Source organism: Chinchilla lanigera, unplaced genomic scaffold (assembly GCF_000276665.1).
Source record: "Chinchilla lanigera isolate Chin_1 unplaced genomic scaffold, ChiLan1.0 scaffold00007, whole genome shotgun sequence".
In the NCBI taxonomy this organism is placed as follows: domain Eukaryota; kingdom Metazoa; phylum Chordata; class Mammalia; order Rodentia; family Chinchillidae; genus Chinchilla; species Chinchilla lanigera.
In genome coordinates this window covers 14,356,513-14,366,104 of record NW_004955408.1, presented here as the reverse complement: position 1 = coordinate 14,366,104, position 9,592 = coordinate 14,356,513, and positions in this window count along the sequence as shown.

Sequence of the window (9,592 nt, the reverse complement as noted above, 5' to 3'; positions counted from 1 at the left end):
TTTTTTTGGTTTTTCTCCGGTACCGGGAACTGAACTCACGACTTTGCGCTTGCCAGGCAGGCGCTTTGCCACTGAGCTAAATCCCCAGCCCCTATAATCAAAATTTATATCATATTCTTTTTTATTTTCTTGAGGGTGGGGAGGATGGAGTAAGTTTAAATACACTGTTGGTAGAACTTACAAGATGTAACAGACTGCACCTTACCACTGTCATCTCATCTAATCCTTATCAGATGGGTTTTACCACCTCCATTTTGCAGAAATGTGCAGAAGACAGAGACTCAGAGAAGTTAACAGCTTATAGTTAGGAGCTGCAGACAGGAGGGGGATTGTTGTGTAGGTATGAATCTTCTTTGGTGTCGAGAATGCTGTTTTCTGGGTCAGAAACTCAATCTAAATGCCGTGCTGTATTTCCTACGTGTAGGTGCTCAGAAATGCAAAATTGGATGGAGTTATTGCCTCTGAGCTATTTTTCCACTCTGCCACTTGGGAGGTAATCTTCAACATTGATGTGAAGATTTTATGAGCCCTGAATAGTTTTTAATTCCAAGTGACATCACCTTCCTTTTCAATACCTCATTCCTCACTCTTCTCCCTCCCATTCACCATGGTAGTAGACATTTCAAAATGCACCCACATCCCACAGTAGTAAATATCACATACAGGCTCTCCTCAATTTTGCATAGTACTGGGTTCACTGAAATTATAAATAGCAGAACTAATAACTCCCCTTCCATAGTTGTATGATAATGTGGATATATGAGTGAAAGTTGATAAATTAATACAATGTTGTTGCATGGGGGAAACATTTAATTAAACCTCCATCAGCTTTGATTTTATAGTTGCTTTTTAAAATTTTTATTAGCATATGTCTGCAATACATAATAAACATATTCATCATGGGCCTTTTTGAATTTTGGAGCCAACCAGTTGTTTTTTTTACCCACGACCTCTGAAAAGCACACAGACACAATGCCGAAGTTCCTGATGTTGCACCTGCTCCATGTTGAAGGTGTGATTTTGCCCCAGGTGTGATATGGACACAGGGACTTGAGAATCCTGCCATGGCTCACCTCTAATGTCACAGTGTGGGTTACGAGATATGTAAATGCAAAACTAGAAAGTTGACCCCTGCTGTGCCGCATATGAGATGTCTCCACCTGGGTTCTTTGGTCCTCAGAACCTTTGATATGTTACTTGGAAATTGTGACACAGCTGGCTGTGAAAAATACCTGTAAGCGTCATGACAATGCTTTTGTTTTCAGCCCACTCGGTGGCTGAGGTGCTTGGGGCTTTGAACCCAGGAAATTCCCCAAATAAACAGCTGCTGTTGGGGTGAAGGTTAGAGCTGGTACCTTGATCAGCTTGCAGTTCTGCTGGGGCCTGGGGTTAGCATTCAGCTCATCTTTGTCTCTGCATGTTCAAGGGAAGGTTAGTAACCTTGTTGGACTAACTCTGTGAAGAAAAATGGCACGCACCAATCCTCCCTGTCCCAGGTGCTGCATGCAAAGAAGTGTGATCCTCATAAATGCCCCTGATGGCCACCATACTTTCTTCCTTTGTTCATCACAGCACAGGACTACCTGCATGCATACCTGGTATAACATGTTTAACTTTTCATCTGGCACAACTAGTCTTACCAACTGACTTATACATGTGGAAGTACAACAGGGAGTAGCCAAAAGAACAAGGCCTAGGGCTGGGGATTTAGCTCAGCGGCAAAAGCGCCTGCCTGGCAAGCGCAAGGTCGTGAGTTCGGTTCCCGGTACCGGAGAAAAAAAAAAAAAAAAAAGAACAAGGCCTAGCCAGGCATGGTGGGGCACACCTGTAACCCAAGTTCTTTAGGTGGCTAAGGCAAGAGAGTTGCAAGTTTGGGGCCAGCCTAGACAATAGCGAGATCCTACCTCAAAACATGACATAATAAAGAGCAAAATAAGGGGCTGGGGATTTAGCTCAGCGGCAAAAGCACTTGCCTGGCAAGCGCAAGGTCATGAGTTCGGTTCCTGGTACCGGAGAAAAACCAAAAAAATAAAAAATAAAAAAAAATAAAGAGCAAAATAAAAGACAGATAGTAGGAAACAGGAAGATAGATCTTTTACAAAAGGGAAAGTGACCAAGAGAGAAAGGGAGGGAGAAGAGAGGGGAAGGAGATAAAAAAAAGAATTAAGATGTGTTATATATATATACCAACTCCCATAATGAGTATAATCATTATGCAATGCAAACATAATAAAAAATTGTTTAAATTTTAAAACAATATAAAATGGACTTGGATGTACAGTGATACCTCAGTTGTCAAATTCAATGCATTACAAATTCATGTTCAAACACCGAAAAGTTCAAGGACTGAATATATTTTCCCATTAAAAAAAAAAATGGAAAACCCAAGTAGCTGGTTCTGAGGCCCAAAAGTTACACTTAAACATTCATTTTTCCAGGATTTTAACAAATTGCACAATGATTTCTTTAATCCTATCATGGTTCTCCCAGTTTTCCTCTTAACTTCACTACCTGTGTCACTAACTTTCTTTGAAGCCATGGTTACAACATTTTATGCAAATAAAGTCCAAAAAGGAAAAAGCACAATGCTGAATGTTTTAACCACTAATGCAAGCACCTTATGTTGTCGGGGGAGGGGGGCAGGGGGTGCTTAGACTGAGGTATTGCCCCTTTGTGCCCACACGGAGATGCAACCTGTGACTCACTCTGAGGCCAAACAGATTTTTTCAAGTCAGATTTTCAGTTGTACTATTGAGCAAAATTATAAAATACCACCCAGAATTTTTTTGAACTTTGCTGTTCAAGTAGTGAAAAGTTCGTTCTTAGAGCTATTCGACAACCCAAGTATCACTGTAGCTTGATAGTAGAGACCCTCTAGGTTCAATGGTGGGTTGGGGACCCAGGCCTTAGATTCTAGCTGAGAAAAACTACAGTCTTTCTTAGCAAACTTCTAATAAAATCAGGAATAACACCTACCTGACAGAACTGCACTAAAGATTAGATTTATTTTAATAGCAAGCAAAGTACCCATCATAATCCATGGTCCATAGCAGACTGTGAGGGCCAGGCATGGTGGTGCATGCATGTAATCCCAACACTTGGGAGGCTGAGGCAGGAAGATCATTGTGAGTTTGAGACCAACCTGTGCTACAAAATGAGCTCAAGGCCAGCCTGAACTGCATAGTGAGACTCTGTCTCAAAAAAAAAAAAAGAAAGAAAGAAAGAAAGAAAGAAAGAAAGAAAGAAAGAAAGAAAGAAAGAAAGAAAACATAGCAGACTGTGAAAATAACACAGCAAAAAGATCACCTATTAATTATCTTCCAGAGAACCCAATGTCAGGTAAAGAGATTATACCACACTGCTGATATCTATTATGCAGGAAAACAAATAGCAATGCCAATTGTATTCCTGTATTCTGAGAGTTCTAAAACTGAAAATGTATACATAGGGAACTCTACATTTCTGGACATGGAGACAAAGGAAATGAACTTGTATTAGTCCATTTGCTGTTGCTACAACAAAATACCTATGGCTGGGTGCTTTTTTTTAAAAAAAAAAAAAAAAAAGGAGTTTATTTAGCTTAAACTTTTGGAAGCTGAAAACCCAAGACTGAGTGGATTTATCAGTTCAGCCTCTGGTGAGGACCCCCTTGGCTGTTTCACAATGTGGCAGACACCATCATGGTGGGAACACATGTAAGAGGGAGAGATCACAAGGGGAGACAGGGATCCAAAGAGTGGGTTAGTATTACCCTTTTACAACAATTCACTCTTGAGAGAACTCAGAGCAGAGAGTGAGGTCCCGTGACCAAATTACCTTCCCCTAGGCCACCTCTGGTCTAGAAGTTTCCCCTACCTCTTAATATCACTACCCTGGAGATAAAGCCTCCAGTGCATGAAGCTTGGGTGACTAGTTATACCCAAACCATAGCAAGGCCTAAAAGGGAAGTGTCACAACCCCAGGCTGACACAGGCCGGGCACTGAGAAAACACAGGCACCAGGAGTCAGTCTTCACACTAACTCTGACAGTCCCACCCTCTGGGAAGGCAAACAGGAAAGAATCCACCAAAAGAGGCCCCTCATCCCAGGACACTCACCAATAATGAGGCCAAAGCTGGAGCCAAACAGTGTTCAGAGTAAAGCTGTCTGAGCATCAAAATACTGGCAACAAACCTAATTATCTGAAGTAGGGAACTGGTTAAATAATGACAGTGCATCTATAGAATGAGCACATTCACTCTATTTAAAATACTGATGTTAAAGAATGCTTAATAACACTAGAAGTCCTCTAACTGATTTGAAAAGGGGAAATAATACTACAAAAGGCTTATGATTATCATCTAATTTCTCAAAAAAAAGTGAATGCGACAAACCAAAAAGATAAGGGTAGCTATTTATAAAAGGGAAACGGAACTAAGTGAGCTCTTTCTTACCTTTTCTCAACTGTAAGTTCTGTAATAAAAAAAATTTTGCTGTATTATATCTTACAAAAGGAGGAGAAATTTTAGTTTAAGAAAGAGATAAAGGAAGAAAGAAAAGAGAAGAAGGAAAAAAGGAAGGAAAGGAGGTCAAATGCAGAGTTTCACAAACATCTTTCCCCGGGCTGCTTCGTCCTCTACCACCTTCCTGCTCTGCCTTTCAAAACGGGAGCGGTTAACAGGGCATCACTAGCTTTGCTACTAGTAGAAGATTACAGATAAAAGACTCAGAATGAGCTAACAGTAAATATTTATAGATCAAAGATAAGTGCACTTTAAGGGTAATTTTAAACAAAAATTGCTTTGTCTCTTCCATGTACTCATAAAAGCATGAACGTATCCTGAAACTACCCAGAAGCTTTCAGCTAAACAGAATGATCCAAAGCAATGTAGGAACAACATCCTCTTCAAAAAGCATCTCATGGGTTTAGGCCATTTAAAGCGAACAGTATTAGAGAAGTGATTTTGTGAAGCAGAACCATATGTAGGTCCCAATACACATCTGGTAAAAAACCTGACATAGTGTTTCCATAGTAGCATGGTTTAGGGCCAGCCAAGACAAGCTGACCACCAAATGGACCACCTGCTTGATAACATTCTACCTTGTTGCCTCATGCTGGAGGATGAAAAAATAGTGGTAGCGCATCTGGTTAATATTAGGATTCAATGAGTGGAAGCATGTAAAGTGTTCACAGCCATGTCGATATGTAGGAGATGCTCCATTAATAGGCTTCTGGATGCTCAGTGTGTACTTGATACATATACCTGTTCCTCTTCCTAACACTATTCCACGCTGCCTTTGGGAAATTATCAGCCTCCCTTTCTCAGCTGCGTTATTTTGAGGTGGAAGTGATCCTACTCTTATCTCCAAAGGTGCCCTGTGATTGGACTAAACCATTCTTCAGAACAGTGACTGCTTCAGCAAAGAGCCCATAACCTACATGAGGCCAGCAATAGAGAAGCAATTCTGAGCTAATGAAATGTCTCCAGAAAATACCCTTTCTCTTCCTGTAGATGGTACATACAGATGTGGGGCCAGCAACGGCCATAGCCCTTTGCCTGCCACAAGGATGAGTCTTCATCTGTTAGAGAGACCCGGGTAAGTGTTGAAAATAAAACCAATATTTAAGAAAGCTCATGGTAATAGCGCTGGATCCAGCCTGAGTTTTAATCTCCTGCTGAACATCTCAGTCCTATGAAACAAATCAGGTTTGCTCTTTTGTAACCTGCATGAATGAAGCCCTAATTGATTCGCTTCTCTGAGATGAACCATTCTTTGTATCTCTTTCTCTGCAAATGGACCATGTCCCAAGTGTGCTCTACATCAACAGAATTTGATAGAGAGCTGAATCTCACACTCTATGAAGAAAATAAAAGCAAATCAGCCTGCAGCTGCCTTCACCATTTCCTCCCTCAACTATTTCAGCCAGCTGCCCCAATTTCCAAGGCAGCTACCAAAGCTAACAGCGGAGGCACATTCTCTTAGATAATTTATATCAGAGCCCATCTTCATGGTGAGTCCTCACCTTCCAGTCCTATTTATAGAGGAGAAAACAGGGTCAGGCAACTTGCCTTGGGCCAGGCAGAGAGTAAATGCTGGTGCTAAGATTAGAACCCACACCTCAAAATAAAAGACACAATGAGAGTGAGACACACATCACATGAATATCAGTAGATGTGTAAAAGATGATGTGGTTACAAAACGTAAAGGTCAAGAGTGAAGATATTTAAGGTGGGAGGCAGTGCAGTGTACAGGAAAGAGAACAAGAGTTTGCATAGCTCTGTTCTGATCAAGCAGCATGACTGTAAACCAAGGACTCGTTCATACATCCGCTCAACAAATACTCATTAAGCAACTACTGTGTGCTTAATCTTCCACAGTAAGTGAAGCAAACATGGTCTTTGTTCTTGAGAACTCACAATCTCGTGAAGATAATAGAAATGGAAAGATCCTTTGGCATTGCCCAGTCCAGTTCTCTTTATAACAGAGGGAAAGACCAAGACTGAGGCAGAGCTGCCTAAAATCACACAATGAGTTGGTTAATAACACAGCTGGGCTAACCCTACAACACTGCTTCACCTCCAAGAAGCCTTACCGCCTGCCTCCAGCCCCACAGGACTTCCAGAACAACTGAGCTGGGGGAGATGGAAGCAGCTCAGAAGGTTTATTGTTATGCATAGAAATGTTATTTTCAGAAGTGACAGCCATGCACATGCTCATAGTTCTGGGAACTGAAAGTCTGAGGTCAGAGTGCAGCATATCCAGGTCGTTGGTGTGAGTTCTCTTCCAGGTTTGCAGAGGGACACCTTCTCATAGAATCTTCATATGTGAAGCAGGGAAGAAGTTCTCATGGCTTAATTACCTCCCAAAGCCCCAACCCCCACATACCATCACACTGAGTGAGGATTAGGCTGCAGCACTCAAGTTTGGAGGAGACAGAGGTTCAGTCCATGGTACGCATCCTAACCATACATACCATACTCTTTTCAATACTTGCATTTATCTAACCAACTCCCATTGATGAGTGTCTTCCAGTCTTTTCCCAAGTAAATAATGCTGCAAATGACCTTTTCAATTTATTCTTTTAAAATTGTATCAGATCATGTCACTTTTCTCCCCCAAAATCTCCAGTGGAACCTGGCTTCATTTACCTTCCCCTACATGGCCCAGTGATATCGGTACCTCACCTCACCCCTTAGTTCTGGGACCACATTTTCTGTCCCCTGCCCTCTCCGATGGGTGACAGAGGCCTCCTTGGTGTCCCTCAGAGCTCTCCTCCCAACTGTCCCATTGGTTCACCCCTTGTTTCCTTTCAGGCTTTGTTCAATTTTGTCTTCTCAGGAATATGCCCCAGACTTCAAATAGCACATCACACTTCCACGGTCTCCCCCTGCCTCCCTTCTCCACTCCCCGCCATTTTCACATGTACTTAGCACCATCTAATGCATTGTGTAAACCTCTCACTCACTGTCACCTGCCTTACATTGTCACCTACCTTCCCGCACAAAAATGAAAGCTCCCTGCAGGCAGGAATTTGTGTCTTACTTGTTCATTAATGAGTCCCTGGGAAGTGGGACACAGTAATTGGCATTCATATTACATATGTACTTTAATAAGCCAGTTAAAGTGAAGGAAGAAGGAAAAGCGTACTCTGGAGGGGGAGCAAAGGAGTTGCCAATGTCATCTCTGCCTTCCAAAGCAAGACCTTTGCATATAACCGCACTGCATCTTCTATGGGGTGTGTTTATGTCACTTCACATATGCATCTCACACAATTCTCACAATAATTTGTGAGGTTAGAAAGAACCTTCATTACTGTCTTTTAGAATGGAAGACATTTAGAGGCGGTCACACAGGGGAAGGCGGAAGAATCTATGGCTTGAAGGCAAAAACCTGGCTCCAGCAACATGGTTTTAGCTACCAGACTTCAACTCAAGTTTCTACTTAGGCCACTGCACTTTTTAAAGCCAGTGAAATCCTAGGAAGCCACAAATAAATCATCATGGCCCCAAACTCTGAATATTATTTATACGTGTGCACACACACATACACACACACACACACACACACACACACACACACACACACACACATCGAGAGACTCATGAGTCTGCTCCAGGCTGGTGACACCCTGAGATGTAATTAACTCACTCAAGGTCACAATGCAGTGTCATGGAGCCATGATCTGAATCCAGATAATCTTCATTCCTGGGTTTACACCTAGTGCAATAACCACACTGCTGCACTCGGGCCGGAAGGAAAGGAAAGTGGATGGAAGAGCTGCACATATGCAAGCCCAAGGAGCTCCCAAGCATTTCGCTGTCCCCAAGGGCTCACACCAATCTCCAAGGCTGCCGTGTCCTCTGGGAAGTTTTGACTTACAAGGCTCTTTCAACAGGAAGAGCTGCCAGCTCAGAGTAGCTTGGTCAGGGTGGTGGCAGGGAGCTCTCACAGGGCACGAGAGCTCAGCACCTCCGGGTTTAAAATAGCACATAAGTAACAGGTGACAGCTGTCCTCCAGCTACCAATGTGGCGCTGGGTGTCTGATGACGGACAATGCCAGCACACGTCAGGTCCCCCAGGCCCACTTACTCTTGTCTCCGCATCTCCTGTCAGAACCCCACAAATCACGGTTGCATTTCCCGGGAGGTCCCTTGTGGGGCAGGGCTCGCGACAGACGACACACGCGGGCCGAGAACAGGCATCTCGTCATACTGCCTGTGGGTACCTGTGAAATAAAGACAAAGAACAGAGGCTGCATTTCCTCATGGGTGGTCACCTAGGCGCTTACTTACTTTATTATTCATTGTTTTATGCTATCCTTGGCTTGTTTTTCATTTCTTAATGATATCTTTTTGGGAAAGGTTTTTTATTTTGCTTAAACCCAAATTTTTATTTTTCTCTTTTTTTACTAGAGTATTTTGTGTCCTGGCTATAAAAATCTTTGTTTATAATCCGAACTCTCAAGTATTCCTCTCATGTTTTATTCTGGAAGTTTCGCATGTTGGGTTTTTACACATAAACGTCTATACTATATTTTGAGATAATTTTTTCTGTGATTTGGTTCAATACTCTTCTACCCATTATTAACTCAGTATTAGTGTTCTCCAGAGAAACAGAAGCAATGGGACATACACACGTGTGTGTGTGTGTGTGTGTGTGAGTGCATGCATGCATGTGTGTAAGAAAGGACAAGATTTACTTTAAGGATTAGTGACAGCTTATGATGGCTTGGTGAGTCCAAACACTGAGCGGGTCGGCCGCAGGCTGGGAACTCAGGAGAGAGTTGCGATCTAAGTCCAAGGCCAGTCTGCAGGCAGAATTCCTCTCTTGCTCAGGGAGGTCAATCTTTGTTACAAAGGTCTTCAGCTAATGGGACGAGGCCCACCTACATTATGGAGGGGAAGTTGCTTCACTCAGAATTCACCAATTTAAATGTGAAACTTATCCCAAAAACACCCTCACAGAGCCATCTAGAATAATGTTTGGCCCAAAATCTAGAATAATGTTTGGCACTGTGACCCAGCCAAATTGACATATAAAATGAACTCCTATACCCACATAGCTGTGCAATTATTCTATGGCCCCTTGTCGCAAAGGGTATGTTGCTTTT